General features: G+C 40.4%; 1 long non-coding RNA gene across 2 annotated transcripts; it reads left to right on the top strand.

Annotated features, from left to right (window-relative positions):
• The first annotated feature begins 386 nt into the window (after window positions 1-386).
• On the top strand, window positions 387-14,367 carry LOC128589992 (uncharacterized). 2 transcript variants are annotated; one of them, XR_008381170.1, is made up of 3 exons: window positions 387-554; window positions 4,128-4,184; window positions 14,134-14,367. It is a non-coding gene; the product is annotated as an uncharacterized LOC128589992 (long non-coding RNA). The 2 variants fall into 2 exon arrangements; XR_008381169.1 differs by lacking the exon at window positions 387-554 and adding an exon at window positions 885-1,272.
• Window positions 14,368-17,061: the final 2,694 nt, after the last annotated feature.

Consider the following 17,061-nt stretch of genomic DNA (forward strand, 5'->3'; position numbering starts at 1 on the left):
GCCCGTCTGGGCTTTCTCAAGCGGAATGAATCCTGTAATTTCCTCTGTTAAACCATTCAGTGGCGGCCTTTCAGGCCCGGCCCCCGGCCATCGGCCAATCACCAGGCGCCATGCAAATCACCTTTTCCGTTTTCCAAACCCGCGTCCCCTCTGGCCGCAGCTCTTGCCGCCCCGCCCCCGTCTCATTTCCTCCCCTCCCCTCCCCTCCTTTGCCCCCGCCCGAGCAGCTGCCGGGGAAGAGGGCAGTGCTGGGTGCCTCATGCATATTCAGACAGCTCCTCCTTCCACCCTCTGCGGCCCCCCTCCTGCCGCCTCCTCCCATCCCCCCACCCCCGCCGCCGCCTCCTCCCATTTCCCTGCCGCGTCCGCGAGCCTCGACGAGCAGATCTCGGAGCTCTGGTCCCGGGCGTCTGTTTCCCAGAAGGAGGCCTACTTGCGCTCCAGGAGCAGGCGAGGCAAAGGGAAGAAGGCTCTACTCTTAAAATCCTTTCGAAGGTCAAGTTTGAGGCGTGCTAAGCAGGAGCGAAAGGCGTCGAAAATGCCTCTGCGCGAAGGTTCTGTATGGAGACTGATTTTGAAATGCCTCTCTCCCCCTAAACACCAGATTAATTTCTCTGAAACACACAACGTACGGGTCACGTCCAAAGGCGGGATGATGATAGATGGTTTTGTAAGCCCAGAGCTACAGTGTGTATTTGTCTTGTACATAAAGGCTACAACAGCTCCTTAAGCCACAAAGAATGGGAGCAGGTCAAACAGCGTTAGATCTACTTAGCAGTAGCTGGGAGAGGCAGAGGGGAGTGGAGACGGGGGAGGGGCGCGTGGGGGCTCCAGACCCACGAAAGGTGGGCGGTTACATGTCAGCCCCGGTGAAGAGACAGGTAAGCAGGTTGAGGGTACAAGTGGAGACCCACCGAAGGAAAAACCAATTCCTCCTCAGAGAAAAACAGAAGCAAAACAAACAAAAAAACAGGACTGGAGAATAGTTGGTTACTGTTATTTATACCCAGACAGGGGCTTCCCAGCCCTTTACAGCTGCCAGTAAAGGGTATTCAAGCTTTGCGTACAGCTCTGAGCTGACCTTGAGGCCCTGTAAGGGGAAAAATCGCTGGAGAAAATCGCGGTCGTGCAGTGCTTTGAGATCCTCTGATGAGAAAGCAGGAGAGCTGTGAAGTGACCTTGTTTCGTAGATTTCTACTCGACACCGGCATACTGAGGGACTTTATAGTGGGAATAGAGTCAGTTCCCCCTCAAATCCTACGCCGTGGAGAAGTAAGTAGAGAGCACCAAATCTAAATAATGTTTTGTCAGCATTTATTCACGCAAGACATTTTCATGGAGTGATTATTGTGTGCTAGTACACAGTATCATCTTCCCTGCAAAGCACATTACCTTTACAGTGATTTGCAGGTGTACCGGAAGGTAAGGAAAAGAAAAGGAATTCTAGAGGGTTTCTGCCCCAGATTTGCTCTTCGTCTTGCAGGAAGAAGAGATATAACAGATAAATGTGGCACGGTGTAAGGTGGAGCATGGCAACAGCGTAGGTATCTGGCAGGAGTGCATTGAATTAATGTGTTGGCATATTCCTGAAGTGAAATACTCTAAAGCAATTAAAAATGGACTGTTGGGTGAAAATGGTAAAATGCAAAAGAATACATGTGATAGTAATATCTATTAACATAAAATTAAAAACCCTGAGACATTTGCAAAAGCTGTTGGTATGCAGCTATGGAGAAAAAGCATAAAAAACATGTTGGAAGTCCTTGAAGTGGCACCGACTCATAGTTCCAGTTACTTAGGAGACTGTAGCAGGAGAATCTGAGGCAGGGAGATTGCTTGAGCCCAGGAATTCCAGGCTGTAGTGTGTGGTGACTGTGTGAATAGCCACTACACTCCAGCCTGGGCAACATAGTCAGATCCCTTCTCTAAAAACAAACGTGTTGGGAAAGGATGGATGCCAAATCTAGTATGGAAGTGAGCCCTGGGAGGGAGGAATAGTTTAGCCATATGGGTATTAGCTATATGAGTAATTTTTATTTCCTTAAGAAAAAAGAGAAATTAGAAATATATTGGGAACAGAGAGAGGTATGGGAAGGCTTTACAAAAGAGCTGGCATTGAAGCTGATTTCTTGAAAGTGATAAGCAGGAATTTGACAGGAATATTCAAAAGACAATTCTCTCTTCCAGAGTGCATAACAAAAAGAAATACAGACTGTGTCAAGATTTTACAATTTTAATTTAAGTTTTACTTTACTTACTTTGGCATATACAATTCTTTGATCTTTACAACTGTGTAGAGTCATGTCACTGTCATCAGGAGCAGTAACAGTTTCATCATCCCCCAAATTCATTTTTTGCTGCCCTGTAGCCAACTCCTCCCATATCTTTAAACTCCAGAAACCACTGATCTATTCTCAACTGCTGTAGTTTTGTCTTTTCCAGAATGTCATGTAAACAAAGAGTAGGTAGCATGTTTTGGTTTAGCTTCCTTAACACAGCATAATGCATTTAACCTTCATCTAACTTGTTAGGGGTACCAACAGTTTGTTCCTTTTGATTGCTACATAGTATTTCTTGGTGTGGCTATACCACAGATTGTTTATCCTTTTATCATTTGAAGGCCATTTGAATTGTTTCCAATGTATAGTTTCTTCATTCCAGGGACTAGATTCATTGTTGTCCAGGGTGTTGTCACATATAATGTAGATCTTCTGTGAATGATTATTGTATTTTTTTTTTTTTAAGACAGAATCTCACTATGTTGTCCTTGGTAGAGTGCCATGGTGTCACAGTTCATAGCAACCTCAAACTCTTGGCCTTAAGCGATTTTCTTGCCTCAGCCTTCCAAGTAGCTGGGACTACAGGCACCCATCACAATGCGTGGCTATTTTTTTGTTGCAGTTGTCATTGTTGTTTAGCTGGCCTGGGCTGGGTTCAAACCTGCCAGCCTCGTTGTATGTGGCTGGCACCCTATCCACTGAGCTGCAGGCACCACCTAATTGTTGTATTTTATATGATAAATGTGTTTGCTTATTTCTCCCGAGAGGTTAAATCTTTAGTTTGATGTTAAATACTGTGTAGTGTTGAAATAGGCAAAACCTACCCAGCCAAATGAATAGAAAAACACACATGTTCACAATCTTTTGGAAGTTGCCCTTCAGCTAATTTAATCATAGTAGATTCAGCAGAAGAGACCAGCTGGAGGCGGCGCCTGTGGCTCACTGAGTAGGGTGCCGGCCCCATATGCCGGGGTGGCGGGTTCAAACCCAGCCCTGGCCAAACTGCAACAAAAAAATAGCCGGGCGTTGTGGCGGGCACCTGTGGTCCCAGCTGCTTGGGAGGCTGAGGCAGGAGAATCGCGTAAGCCCAAGAGTTAGAGGTTGTTGTGAGCCGTGTGACGCCACGGCACTCTACATGAGGGCGGTACAGTGAGACTCTGTCTCTACAAAAAAAAAAAAAAAAATGAAGAAGAGACCAGCTGGAGATGCTGCTGGCTGCTGGTCAGCATGTGGGAGTCTACATGTGTGTGGCTAAGGACCTGAACTCTTTGAGCATCAGTATATTTCCTAGTGTGAATGATAACTTGTTTCTAATTATTTCCTAAGTTATTGAACAATTGACCTTTGCTCTCCAAGTTCAACTTGGAGCTCTCCAAGGTCCAAGTTGAACTTCAGTGGCAGGCAAAGTTTTCACATGTCTGATCCAGGATAACTTCACATCACCAGGTGAAGGGGTTCTATGCTTGTAAAGTTTTTTTTTTTTTGAGACAGTCTCACTCTGTTGCCCTGGGTAATGTGCTGTGACATCATAGCTCACAGCAACCTCAAACTCCTGGGCTCAAGTGGTCCTTTTGCCTCAGACTCCTAAGTAGCTGGAACTACAGGTATCCGCCACCATGCCTAGCTAATTTTTTTCTGTTTTCAGTACAGATGGGGGTCTTGGAGTTGCTCAGGCTGGTCTTGAATTCCTGAGCTCAAGCAATCCATCCACCTTTGCCTCCCAAAGTGCTAGGATTACAAGCATGAGCCACTGCACCCGGCTTTTATAAAGATACTTGGTTGTTTCAGATCATGATCTATACTGTCAGCCCTCAAGAATTTGGTTTCCTCTTGTTTGTTTCTCATTAGGGCCTGGAGAAGCAGACAGCTGGGCTGTACAGATTGGGAGCTGAGTTCAGTCACATAGTAAGTAAGCCTGTGCATAGATAGGTATTTCTTAACTGTATGCCTCAGAGCTCCAAGGTCAAATATCAACTGTGTGTGAATTACCTACTATTTAGGGCCTTATTTATTTATTTTAAAAATCTCCAGTCTCTACAGCTTTTTGAAAACTCCCTTTCAAAGGCAGCTATCTCAGTAATAACTTGTAAGATGATAAAGAGAGATGTAAATAAATGTCCCCCCGCACTCACTACCTTCTGGGTAGTTGCTTAAGAGCCAAGAGGACAGCCCTAGCTATAAACAGTGAAAACAGTATTGGTATCATAGGACTTCTGTTGTCTAATCTAGTTATGCTGGTAGAATAGGTTGTTTTTTGAACTTTAAATTGTATCCAATTGCTGTACTCGAGACCCTGCATGTCACGTCCTTGTTTTCATTCTAATAATCAGCATCACCCCCTGGCAAATGACTCTATAAAAAAAGTTTCAGCTAACTATTCAACTAAAGGAATAATTGGTAAAATAAACTATTCAACTAAAGGAATAATTGGTAAAATAGAATTACTTTGGACACATGCTTAAGTAAAGGTTATAAAGGTTATAAATCAAGGGATGTAAGTGCCACACTTTAACTTTGTTAAGACCCAGTGCCACCTTAGAAAAATGTTTACTTTATTTATACTACAGTTTTATCATTGATAAAGGGCAGAGGAATAAACATGTTGCTATTTATGATTTTAAGATTCCCCCAGAAAGAAGCACATTATGAACCCCAGGCTTTGCTGTTAGGCATCTTTCATTAATCACGCCACAGTGCATCAACAGAGGCTTCTACCGTTTTCTTGGTTAAGTTAATTACAACACATCCATGCTTCATGTTACTTGGTGCACTTTGAAGATTTTGAGAAACTGGTCGTTTCTCCTACATAAGCTAATTTATGGCTCCTTATTCAAATAAGGTCATTTGGAAGCACGACCGTATAATTTTTGTCTTTACTGCTGCAATTTTATTTAGTAAACATGCCCAAGCTAAGAAGTGCTAGCTTGTGAGGCTTACCAGTACTGTGGTAGTTCTACCATAAGAGATCACCTTTGTGCTTTGTGCTACAAATAAATGGGTGTTGCCTCAGTACCAAGACTATGATTTCTAATGAAAATGAAACCATTGCTGGTTAAACAAAGAAAAGAGACACCTTTCAAATGCCCATCAATTCCATGATCATGGATTAAGCTAGTAAAGCTTTTTCTCATCCAGGCACTGTCTTTTAAAATTAAATTCTGTTCAAGAGTGTTATAGTAGCACAATATAAATTGGTGACTCTGGCTTTTTAAACTTTGGTTCTTTCTCCTGTAAAGCGGCATAAGTGAGTGCCTTATCATAATGTGGGAATAATGACATCTCAAGGCCTGTGTGCGGCATTCACAAGCAAAAAGAGTCTCAGAACGAGGTTGACTCAGCAGTACCTGACCAGGCTGCTTAATGCACTCATGAATACATTGCACCCAGGAATTAAATATAGAGGTGCCTGGAGCTTGTGTAAAGTTCTCTGTGCCATTTAAAAATGGTACTTGGAGAACAGATAGGCTGATTTTTAATTTTAATGTTTTACTCATTGGTTTAAGTACGTTTATGGTTTGCTTTGCAAAATGTCAACAGACATCCCAAGTGAATAACATTTAAAAAGATTTTTATATTCTGTATTTACTCTAATATCATGGTAAAAATGTGGACATCAATGCCTACAGGTTCATCTGTTACAATAACCCATTCAAATGATTATTTAAAAAACAACCAATTGCGCTTTTTGTTATTTCCTTCATTGCCCCAATTTCCCATTGATTAGAATTCCAGCAAATAGAACTGCAAGTTGCATTTTAGTTTTGATGCATTTAGGAAGGATTCCACATGAAGGTTCCATCTACAAGCTGGCCAAAGGAAACCTGAGAAGGAATTGTCTATTACCTACTGGTATTATTATACATTTGTATATTATATACTCCACAATTGACAAAGCACGAAGTGAAATTTCATTCCATGTAAATTATCTCACAACAATTGTATAGATTGTTGATTATAATTAGTATCCTCATTTTATGGTGAAGGGTACTAAGGTTTAGAAATATTTAAAATAGCTAACAGTTTATGGAGTGCTTGCTTTGTGCCAAACAGCGTTCAAAGCACTTTACATGTTTCGATTCATTTGGTCGCCATAACAGCTGTAAGAAGTGGATAGTATTATTAACATCTTCATTGTAGAGATTACACTACAGAGGAACAGAGGAGTGAGGTAACCTGCCAAAGATGCACATTGAGTCAATGTGAAGTGTGGTGGGGGTCCACTCAGTCTAATCTGGACCCATGTGCCCAACCATCACACCTCTCTGCCTAGCCCAGGGTTAGCAACTTACCCTGGGAAATTTGCATTTCTTATTGGAGCCTTTTATGACCCCATAGATAGAATTAAGATATCGCCCCATTAATACATACAGTTGACCCTTGAACAGTACCGATTTGAACTGCTCAGGTGCGTTTACTTAGGTGCAAATTTTCTACCACCCCTGAGATAGCAAGACCAACCTTTGCATTCTTCCTTCTCCTCAGCCTACTCAAGGTGAGGACAATGAAAATGAAAATGTGATGATCTACTTTCACTTAGTGAGCAGTAAACATTAATATTTTCCTTATGATTTTCTTAACATTTTCTCTTCTCTAAATTGCTTTATTGTAAGAATAGAGTATGTAATACACATAACATACAAAATATGAGTTAACCAACTGTTTATGTTATTGGTAAGGCTTCCAGACAGCAGTAGGCTAGGAGTCTTTAAGGTTTAGGGGAGTCAAAAAAAGTTATATTAGGAGTTTTGACTGTGTGCTGAAGGGAGAGTAGAGCCCCTAACCCTTGAGTTGTTCAAGGATCAGCTATACTTGAATTAAATAACAACAATATGAACCATCAAATATTTTAAATCAAAGAGTAGGATCAGAAAAAGTATTTTAGGCTGGGTGTGATGACTCACACCTATAATCATAGCCCTTTGAGAGGCTAAGGTGGGAGGACTGCTTGAGGCCAGGAGTTCACGACCAGCCTGAGCAAGAGCAAGAGCAAGACCCCATCCGTACAAAAAAAAAAAAAAAAGAAAGAAAGAAAAGTTAACCAGATGTCGTGGCACATGACTATAGTCCATCTCAGCTACTTGGGAGTTGGAGGCAGGAAGATCACTGGAGTCTGGGAGTTGAGGTTGCTTTGAGCTACGATGGTGCCACTGGACTTTAGTCTAGGCTACAGAGTGAGACTCTGTCTCAAAAGAAAATGTGTTTTAGAAAAATAATTGTAGTATCATGTGGAGCCTGGACTGGAGGAAGAAATGTCAGTTGGGTAGGGTATATAGAATAAGAAAAGATGAAAATCAAACAGTAATAATAATTTTGTTATTATTGATGAAGAAAATGAGATACAGAGGCTTTATGTGACTTTCTCGAGATCACTTAGGTGGTAAATTTTTAGACATATGTGTCTCACTCCCAAACTCAAATCCTTAGGCATTTTACTTTAGTTTCTTTCATCGATACCATATATAAGGTCACATGATTACTTATCTCTCTGTCTTTAATAATACAGACTCCAGAGAAATAGTCATTTGCTTTTGCATGCTTTATGCCTAGCACAATGTTTATACTGCTGAAAGAGCTATGTAAACTCAGAAGACTGAATGATAATCACACAATCCCTAGACCCTGGGCTGCATATCCCTCACCTGACCTACCAAATTTCATGCCACAGGTTATTATTAATCATAAGATTTCACTCTATTCTCCCACATTGTTGACTTCTAAAGAGGCTATTCATAAAATTGTCATCTTGACAAATGTTGCCTGGAAGAGTGTGTAACACTTTTTAAGGAATGATTAGAGAACAATGTCATAGGTATAGTCTACTCTACAACACTTAGGTTGCCGGGACTGTCATTTTTGTTTTTATATTTCCAAGTTAAATCAGAACTGACTTGAATCTTATCTTTTTGATAGGCATACCCTTTAATATCCCACTCTCAGAGTAACCCCCTCTTCTGGATTATCCAAGAATTCTGCAGGTTGACAGATCCCCCAAAGGAAGTCCCCTGATCACCCTGCACCTGGAAGAGCCCTGGTGGCTCATGTCCTCTGGGGTCTTGCTTCCTGTCACTACATTGCACTGCACAGAGCTCTAGGCCAGATGATCCTCTGAATGAGGGTGATTAGCCACGACTCAGATCCTGGTGCCCATCTTTTTATTTCAGGTACTATCCAAGGACCCACAGATGATGTCCCATGTTAGAGGGTATTCTCACCTAAGAATCCCCTGTCTCACATTTGTCCCCTAGAGATTCATCCATGGGAGTCAATAGTCTTCCCTTCCCTTAGCCCCAAAGGATCTGTTTGCCTCCTTCCACCATCAGTAAAGTTTATTTTTTTATTGAAGCATCCCCACCTCACTAATGTGGCATCTATTTACTTGCATGATCTGGTCAAGAAAACATTTCCCTTTCTTCATGAAGATGCCTTCACTGAAGGACAGAATAGAAAACTTCATGGCTTCTTCTCACTAAAGTGACAATAACAAAGCACCATTTAAGTCTTTGGTTGGTCATCCTGTTAATTAGTTAAGTCTTCAGTGGGAAGCGGGGTAAAAAACCAACGTTCTAGAACTTAATTATACACCCAAGTGAGAGTTTCTCTTTCTTTTAAGGAGTCACTTGATATATTACAATTATGCTGCCATTCTTCAAATGGGTTTTGAATTTTTTTTTTCAGGTTTTCAGAGCCTACAAGCCCAATCATTTTATTACTCTCAAAGAGAGCAAATATTTATACTTGAAAATGGATTTGATTTTGGAAAGAGCCCAGTGTTATTTGGCTTAGTCTTGTGAATGAAATCAGCACGAAAGGCTGTTTTTGCTAAAAAAGAGGTGAAACTATAAAGTAATTGATACTGATTTTGTGATTCTTAGTGAGCCCAAATGGGGATTTCCAAATGTAGTGCCAGCAAGGGAGTATTGGGGTGAGAAGTATGTAACTCCCAGAATGATAATTTGAATACAAATATTCTCAGCTAATCTCATTGCCTCTATGAAGATGCAGCTTGCATATTATGCCCAAAATTCTTGTTGAAAATATCTAGCTGTTGAGCTACTTCTCAAATTCATTGTGTACATGAATCCCTTGAGGTTATTGTTAAAATCAGATTCCATTTCAAGAACACCAGCATGGGTTCTGAGAATCCACATTGGTGATGCCCTGGGAGCTGAGTATCACTGCCTTGGACTCTCTGAGTAGCTCTGATTTATTTATTTATTTATTTAGACAGAGTCTCATTCTATCACCCGGGGTAGAATGCCATGGCGTCATGGCTCAAAGAAACCTCAAACTCTTGGGCTCAAGTGATCCTTTTACCACAGCCTCCTGAGTAGCTAGGACTGAGGTGCCTGCCACAACACCTGGCTAGTTATTATTATTATTTTTGTATTTTTAGTAGCGATGGGGTCTCACTCTTGCTCAAGCTGGTCTTGAACTCTTGAGTTCAAGCAATACCCCAGGCCTCCCAGAGTGTTGGGATTACAGGCATGAGCCATCCCACCTGACCTGAATAGCCCTGTTAAGCAAGTGAAGCCTTAGTTTACACGTGGATGTTGCCACCCACATTATGCTACACATGAGCCGGTTTGTTCCTTAGCAAAATATTTGTTTGTGCTTATGTACATATGAACTTGGCCTCAGAATAGAGAATTTTTTGTGTACTTTATTGATGAAGAAGCAACAATGACCCTGTGCCATTTTCCTTATATTGGATGTTTTCTTTATTCAGAACATAACAGAAATTTCTGTGGAAGAACAAAAAAGTAGCTAAAATGTTCAACCTAACTAATTATTACATGGCAGATATTATCGCTTGAAAAATATCCAAGTGCATTTTGATATATTTAAAGCTGCTGTTTCTGATTTGACAATTTTTGAAACCCTGCAGTGAAAGTTCTCTTTCTAGCTAGCTAAAAACAAAATACAAAATCCTATTTCACAGCTGAAACATAAACAGCTAAGATATAGTCGGAGAACTAAATTTCACAGCGACAAAAGCACAGCTGTGAAACATAACTTTGGAGTTAATAAAGCCAAATAGCTTTGTATGCTAATAATGGATATTACAAATAAAGATGAGAATGACTTTGTTAGAATTTTTTAGAGTTTAATGTTACCTGTTTAATTGCAAACATTGTCAGGTTACACCACCACATGTGCTTTTATTGTATGCCTAGTGTGTGTTTCTTTCTAGAAAATAGTGATATAGAAGCGAATGCGATATTAAGTCATTTATTTTAAAAGATTTTTTTTGTTACATAATATATTCTGTCTCAGGTAAGGTTTTGAGTTAATTCTTTTAATACTATAAAACTAGCACATATAAATTAGAGAAATAATAGAAAACATAGAAAAAATTAATAGGTAAAATATGCATTAAAAAGCACACCACTGTTAACATTTTAATGTTGTATTTGAAGTTATCATTGACCTAATTCTAAGTATTAGTATGTCTGGCACTTTGGTGTACTTTTATTATTTATTTATTTATTTATTGATTGATTGATTGAGATAGAGTCTCACTTTGTTGCCCTTGGTAGAGTGCTATGGCGTCACAGCTCACAGCAACCTCAAATTCTTAAGCTTAAGTGATTCTCTTGCCTCAGCCTCCCAAGTAGCTGGGACTGCAGGCACCCATCATAATGCCCAGCTATCTTTAGAGATGAGGTCTCACTCTTGCTCAGGCTAGTCTCCAACCTGAGCTCAGGCAATTCACCTGCCTCAGCCTTCTAAGTGATGGGATTACATGTGTGAGCCACCGTGCCCAGCCTACTTTTGGTGTACTTAAAAAAAAATCTTTCAGAATATTACAGGGGTACAAATGTTTTGGTTACATGAATTGTTTTTGTACAGTTTGAGTCAAAGCTTTAAGTGTGACCACAACCCAGAGAGAGCACATTGTAGCCATTAGGTATGATTTTACCTGTCCCCTCCTCTTCCCTACACTATGCAAATAACTCTTTCTGACCAGTGTTAAGATATATTTCAGTTGAATTTTTATGCCTATATTGGCCCGAGCTGAAGTTTGGAAACCTACAGTAACTGTGTGTGTGGGTATGTGTGTGCACATACATGTGTGTCTTTAGGGTGGGAAATGGGATTTTCTTCTGGATCAGTCCTTTTCTAATATTCGAAGCCGTCTTTAGACCACAGTAAGGAACCGAAAAAGTAGCTGGGTATTCCATCTAACTTTGTAGGTATTCATGGAGCTGATGCCTTTTATATTACTGAGTTGTATCACCAGAGTTACTCATGTGCAGGTGTGTTTACTTCCTCAGTTTTGTGATAAAGTTTTTGGACTGGGGATGAGTGTATTGGGTTCTTACTGAATTCTGTTGCACATTTTGCTCATCTATAAAATAAGGTACATGAACGACATGTTTTTGAAGTTTTCTTGAAGTTTTGAAATTCTGTTTTTTAATTTAAATTCATGTTTTTGCAAGTAAATAGATCTATCCTGGTAAGTACCCAGGATAATAGCCTTTGAATCAACGTTAAAACTAAAGTCTCTTTTAAAATCTCAAATCTAGAATAGGGATTGGCAAAGTATTGCCTGCAGGGTGAATTTGGCCCACTGCCTATTTTTGTAAATAAAATGTTACTGGAACACAGCCACATCTATTCATTTATATACTGTTTATGCTGCCTTCAAGCTACCATGGCAGGTTTGAGTAGTTGTGACAAAGGCTGCATTACTACCTGAACCATTTTAGAAAAAATGTGTTGACCTCTTATTTAGATTAATAATTTTCCAGACTGCTGATCGTGCTTTTCTTCAGGTACTAAAGTGACTATGGATAAGTATGGTATCAGGTAACATTGTTAACATGGTAACAGGAAATGTGATGTGGATGGAAGATGTGCTTGGATCATGTAAAGCAGCTCCTGCTTTTTTTTTTTTTTGGTATTTATTTCTAAATAGAATTAATTTAGACTTGATTTCTAGAGGTCAGCTGGATCAGGTAAATGCTGTCATTGGAAAAAGTAGAGTGTCAGAGGGTTACTCTTTGAGCCTTGCAAGGTTCATCTTGACCAGCTCAGGCAGGAGCATTTTCAATTAATGTGAGGACTCTTTGTAGCACAAACTAGCCCAAGAAAGATTTAAATATCATAGGATTAGAGGTATTATTACTTCATGGAGCTTGGTGTCAAAGTCGTGTTTATAGGTGACATACACATTCTTCATGAAGATGAGGTCTGACTGTGCTGGGGAAACCAGACCATGGTGTCTTTGAAAGGAAATAAACTGTCTCTGTGATAAGAGGTGTAAATCATCAAGTGTTCAGGAGGAAAATGAATTGCAACATTGCTTAGGAAAAAGTTCTAGCTGACCTGTAAATACCCACCCTTTCCCTGGACCACTGGCTCAGAGGAAGGTTAGGCAGAGATGGACCTCTCTGAATTCCTGGTGATGTCTGAAGTAGCAGAGTTCACAAAACAGATGAGACCTGGCCTGGGACTCAGGTCTCCCGAGGGGAAGAGAGGTGTGTCCTATGCAGAGAGGGTCTAAAGAGAAGATGACTAAGGGAAGCTGAGGATGATTGGGAGGAAGGAGACAGTGGCCTAATCAGGAAATCTCGCCCCTCCTGGTGCTACCATTGTTGCTAAGTATAGACATTAGTGACCCTTAAGTTTTAGATCCTGCACTGTTTTGGAACAACACCCCTTGAGCTTTCTTTTTTTTTTTTTTTTTTTGTAGAGACAGAGTCTCACTTTACCACCCTTGGTAGAGTGCCATGATGTCACACAGCTCACAGCAACCTCCAGCTTTTTTGGACTTACGCGATTCTCCTGCCTCAGCCTCCTGAGCAGCTGGGACTACAGGGGCCCGCCACAACACCCGGCTATTTTTTGGTTGCAGTTTGGCCGAGGCTGGGTTTGAACCCACTACCCTCGGTATATGGGGCCAGCGCCCTACTCACTGATCTGTCAAAGTGCCACCCTTTTTTTTTGAGACAGAGTCTCACTATGTCACCCTCAGTAGAGTGCTGTGGCATCACAGCTCACAGCAACTTCCAACTCTTGGGCTTTAAGTGATTCTCTTGCCTGGGCCTCCCAAGTAGCTGGGACTACAGGCACCCACCACAACAACTGGCCATTTTTTGGTTGTAGTTGTCATTGTTGTTTGGCAGGTCCAGGCTGGATTCAAACCCGCCAGCTCCGGCATATGTGGCTGGCACCCTAGCTGCTGAGCTACAGGTGCTGACCCCCCTTGAGCTTTTTGTAAAAGAATGCTAACACATACGTGAGAGTCCAGTTGTAGCATTCTGGGGAAAGGGTTCTGGAATAAGTGTTAGTTTGATCTTATGAGTACCTGTAGGTACTCATTTATAATAATGACTTCTGGGGAGGGGTTGATGTAGAGGTGGAACCTCAAATAATTGATGAATTAAAAAATCAATTTAATGAAAATTAGTGAAACAAAACAGGAAAAGTTAATAAGAAGAAAATATTAGGTTGAACCACATTAAATTGCTGATATTTCAATATCTTGAACAAAGACAACAGCAATGTTGTACACGCCAAGCTAACATATGGCATATAACTGGTCTCTTGAACTCTCCCCTCCTACTCCATTTTTATTTAACTTATTGTACCTATTGTAGTTTTACCAAAGAGGGAAGTAAAGGTGCTTCTTTTTCTTCTTCTTCTTTTTTTTTTTTTTGCAGTTTTTGGCTGGGGCTGAGTTTGAACCCACCACCCCCGGCATATGGGGTCGGTCCCCTATCTCTTTGAGTCACAGAAGCTGCCCTTTTTTTTTACATTCCTAGAAGAAGAATGTGGCATAGTGTTTCTAAAGATCTTAGGTGTCCTTACTGGCTTTCTCTTAATTGAGTTTTCTGCTTATGTTTTTCAGATCTACCAACATCGGACAGGAGGGAAGAATAAAAGCTGATGTTTGTGTTGATTTCAAGAGGGGATTAGCAGATTTTCTTGGCACTAGCAGGGGTTTTGCTAGAATAGAGCAAAGGGTCATGGGCAGCATGATGTATGAGTGAGCAGATGGGGCTGTCCTCCCACACGGTGCCCTGTGAAGGGGTGGAAACCTTCAGGCCATGGTGAATGGGGCTTCAGGTTCAGGAGTCTCAGGGGCTATGAAGTCTCAGGGGCTATGTATCCCTGTCCCAAGCTTTGGAGGTTGCTTTAGAATATATGATGTTGGCCTGGTGAACATTAGCACCCTCAAGATTGGTGGTCTTTTCTGAGACTTTCTGGGCTATACTCTTATATTGTCATTTGGCCCCGGGAAGGACTCCTGGGAAGGATTTAGTTTGAATCTTCCCTCACCTTCAGCAGATTTGGGCAGAGCCATATTAATCCGATGACACATACATGTGCACACATATCCCCTAAGTGTCATGGAGGAAAGTCATGCTTTTTACCTGAGTTTGGTACTATGCAGATCAAACGCTGATGGACTAGAGTTTTTATTTTCCAAATGGTGACTTTGCATTATGGAGGGACAGCTTAACACTCATCTTTTCATGTGATTTTACTAAGTAAGAATCTCATAAAATTTAATTTCTGATACTCTTCTTTTCCCATTCCTCTCTTTCTCTTTTAAAATGATAGAATGAAAAAGAAGTGGAAAACACAACTTCACTTGACATGGTGCTGAGCATTCTCCAAAAGTCAGTAAAAAATTAAATGAGTTGGAGAAGGAAAAGGAATTGGTCGTGGTTTGTTAGCCCAAGAAGCTCATTTAACAGTGCATTGTTTTCTGCCTTTCCATCTCTTTAGAATAGCCTTGGTGGACATTTTTTGTCGCTGCTGCTAATGTGTTAGATTTAATCTGCTATTTATTTGTTGTTTTTGAAACACAGTCTCATTCTATCACCTTGGGTAGAGGGCTGTGGCATCATCATAACTCACAGCAACCTCAAATTCTTGGGCTCTAGTGATACTTTTGCCTTGGCCTCCCAAGTAGCTGGGACTACAGATGTCTGCCATAACACCCAGCTAATTTTTCTCTTTTTATTAGAGATGGGCTCTCACTTTTGCTTAGGCTGGTCTCAAACTCCTGAGTTTAAGTGATTCTCCCTCCTTGACCTACCAGAGTGTAGGATTATAGGCGTGAGCCACTGTGCCAGGCTAATCTCTTTAAAAATCCTTTTTTTCTTCTGGATATCTCAATTTTCTCTTTCTCTCTCTTTGCTTTAGTTACTAATTTTGTTTTCATGTTAGTATTATTTTTGATTGGTAAATCATAATTGTACACATTTATTGGGTATATTGTGATGTTTTCATAAATATGCATACAATGTGATATGATTAAATCAATTTAATTAACGTATCTCCTTGATTACTTATCATTTTTTATAGTGAGACATTTGAAATTTACTGTTATTTTGAAATATACAATACAGTATTGTTGACTATAGTCACCCTGCTATGCAGCAAATCTCAAAACCTATTCCTCCTATCTGAAACTTTGACTGACAACTCCCCTTTCCCTTCCTCTTCAGCACCTCCCAGCCTCTGGTAACCATCATTCTACTCCCTATTTCTGTAAGTTCAACTCTTAGATTCTGCTTATAAATGAGATTATGTGAGGTGCCAGCTTCTTGTAATGTCTTTCAGTTGAGTTGTCAATTTATTCTACTTATCTTTTTTTTTTTTTTTTTTTTTTTTTAATCAGGCCATTGGGGGAAGTTAAACTGGACACTCTCTGAGTGTCATAATGTTGGGTATATGCTGACCATACCATGCTTTCTCATTTGTGTCCCTGACTTATGATTTTTCATTCAGCTTTGCACTTTAGTTATTTAGCATGCATTCACCATAATTCACTGTAATAATTCAAGATAGACCTCGTAAAGATCTGAAATTTAAATGTGTTATAGTATTGCCATTGTTCTTCAGGTGGAATTCTGGAACTGCTAGTTTGTGGTAAAGCTATCTGAATATCATGAGTCAAAGACAGGACCATGATGTGGCTAGCTCAATTTTTCTTTAGTTTTCTTAACTGTAGTTTTTATTGTGTAGCTCACATATGGTGAGAAATTTTCTCAAGTCCCTCTTGAAATACCTGGGATGACAGAAAATCTTTTTGTTCAGGTATGAGAGTAGTCTGGGAAACTGGCCAACACACTGACATTTCCTGGGCACTTATATCTTTTTTTTTTTAAACAACAATGGGGCAGAATATTTATTATTGGGACTGTTCTAGGAAATCCAAGAAATACGACAGTCGTAATCATGCTGATTCAATTTTTCTATCTGGATCTTTTTGATGTGTTGCATAAACACAGCTTGTTGTTATCCCATTTCATTTTTCAACATTTTATATTTTTGGAGGAGGATAGTCCTTGTTTATTTTCATAAAAGGTGGCATAAAAAACCTCATACAAGTGTGGGTTTGACTTAGGGGGTATTCTAAAGTGTCTGGACAAAGAGATTTTGCCTACTGTTTTCTTAAGCTCCACACCTTACATACATGATTCATTTTCTTTCTTTTTTTCTTTTTCTGAGACAGTCTGTCATCCTGGGTAGAGTACAGTGGCATCATTGCTTCATTGCAACCTCAAACTCCTGGGCTCAGTGGTCCTTTTGCCTCAGCCTCCTGAGAAGCTGGGACTATACGTACCTGCCACAATGCCTAGCTAGTTTGTTTGTTTGTTTTATTAGAGATGGGGTCTCACTCTTGCTCAGGTGGTCTTGAACTCCTCAGATCAAGCAGTCCACCCACCTCAGTCACTGCACCTGGCTACATGATTCATTTTCTAATGTTAACCACATTTTTCTCTTCTGTTGTCCTCTCTTAACAACTCAGTGTGAATAGTTT

The sequence above is a fragment of the Nycticebus coucang genome, chromosome 1 (assembly GCF_027406575.1).
Source record: "Nycticebus coucang isolate mNycCou1 chromosome 1, mNycCou1.pri, whole genome shotgun sequence".
NCBI classification, from domain to species: Eukaryota; Metazoa; Chordata; class Mammalia; order Primates; family Lorisidae; genus Nycticebus; species Nycticebus coucang.